The sequence below is a fragment of the Austrofundulus limnaeus genome, unplaced genomic scaffold (assembly GCF_001266775.1).
Source record: "Austrofundulus limnaeus strain Quisiro unplaced genomic scaffold, Austrofundulus_limnaeus-1.0 Scaffold1830, whole genome shotgun sequence".
Classification (NCBI taxonomy): domain Eukaryota; kingdom Metazoa; phylum Chordata; class Actinopteri; order Cyprinodontiformes; family Rivulidae; genus Austrofundulus; species Austrofundulus limnaeus.
The window spans coordinates 15731-17013 of record NW_013954232.1 but is presented as its reverse complement, the minus strand read 5'-3'; the positions used below and the strand labels follow the sequence as shown (position 1 = coordinate 17013).

At 43.3% G+C, this 1283-nt stretch overlaps 1 long non-coding RNA gene across 1 annotated transcript in view; it reads left to right on the top strand.

Moving 5' to 3' along the window:
• Nucleotides 1-1271, top strand: part of LOC106536466 (uncharacterized) — a 5461-nt gene extending 4190 nt beyond the window's left edge. The window contains exon 3 of the long non-coding RNA XR_001312549.1: nt 1219-1271. This is a non-coding gene — a long non-coding RNA (uncharacterized LOC106536466). The remainder of the gene's footprint in view (nt 1-1218) is intronic.
• The last annotated feature ends 12 nt before the right edge of the window (nt 1272-1283 follow it).

The following is a 1283-nucleotide window of genomic DNA, read 5'->3' as shown; positions in this document are numbered from 1 at the left end:
ATAAAGCACTGTTTATTTATTTTGAATCGGACTGCTTGTGGTTATATTGCTGGTCCACTCACTCTGCCTTGACTCGTGATAAATATAGGCTTGGAAAGCACATAATATTGCCCCTTTAAACTTTAAGCTAAACTGAGGCAGAAGCATGCACAGTCAGTCTGCACATCCTGTTCCTTCCTGTCTGTTGACCAATAGTAGAGGAGCCGACCCAAGAAGTGACCTTATTTGCATAATGAGGCAGAAGTGCACAAGGCAGGTGTTTTCAAACTGTGGGGTACGCCTCCTCTAGGRGGCGCCAGTGGTTGTGGAGGGGGGCGTGACGTGAATCAGTAAGTGGGGAAATAAATACGTTCCCGCTGCAGGTCTTAGATCAGAATTTTTTTTGCTCAGATATTTTTTTTTCAGAGGTTATCATCATTTCCTCATTATTTAATCATTAACATTAAAACGGGACCTTCTTCGGGATGAAATGTGAACAGTTCAGAGGCGAATAAAAGTTCAGAGGCGACCCGTTGTGTGCACACATTGGGCTTTGTTCGAGGAATCAGCCACACATGCTACATTTGTTGGCTTCTGGGATTCTTCTTGTTAGCGTCGACACAGTCCAACACTAATTTATCAACATCTTGCTGTAGACTTATTGTCATCAGGTCATGTGAAATGAAAAGAACAAGGACGCAGCAGTTGAACCTCTGTTCTGTAGCTGAAGACACAGAGTTCTGTGTTGTAACATTACAGTTTTGGACTGATCCGCTGCCTTATTGATGTTACATGAGCAGTCAGAAGAAATGAGACATTAGCATTCAGAGTCACTTTATAATACATCTGATAAGGCGCATAAGGCCAAAAATAACCRCAGTTTAACCCCATTTACCTGCAGTGTAAAAGAAAACAAAGTTTGAGGAAAAAAAGGACTGTGAGGCAATTAAAATAATGACACACACACATATGTGGATGGGTTTTTCCTTCAACGTGGAGAAAACTTTCCCAGGCTCGCGGGGACCGAAGTGAATTGTGGGGACCAATGCCAGGCCCCCACGGGTCCAAATGCAAATTACGGTTGTGGGGTTAGGTTTAGGACCAAGGTTTAGGTTAGTTTTAGGGTCAGGTAGGTACCTGTGAGGTTAATGTTAGGGTATGCGGTCAGGGTTAGGCTATAAAGTCTATAAAAAAAAATGAATGGAAGTCAATGGAAGGTCCCCACGGGGTTAAGAAAAGTGTGTGTGTGTGTGTGTGTGTGTGTGTGTGTGTGTGTGTGTGTGTGTGTGTGTGTGTGTGTGTGT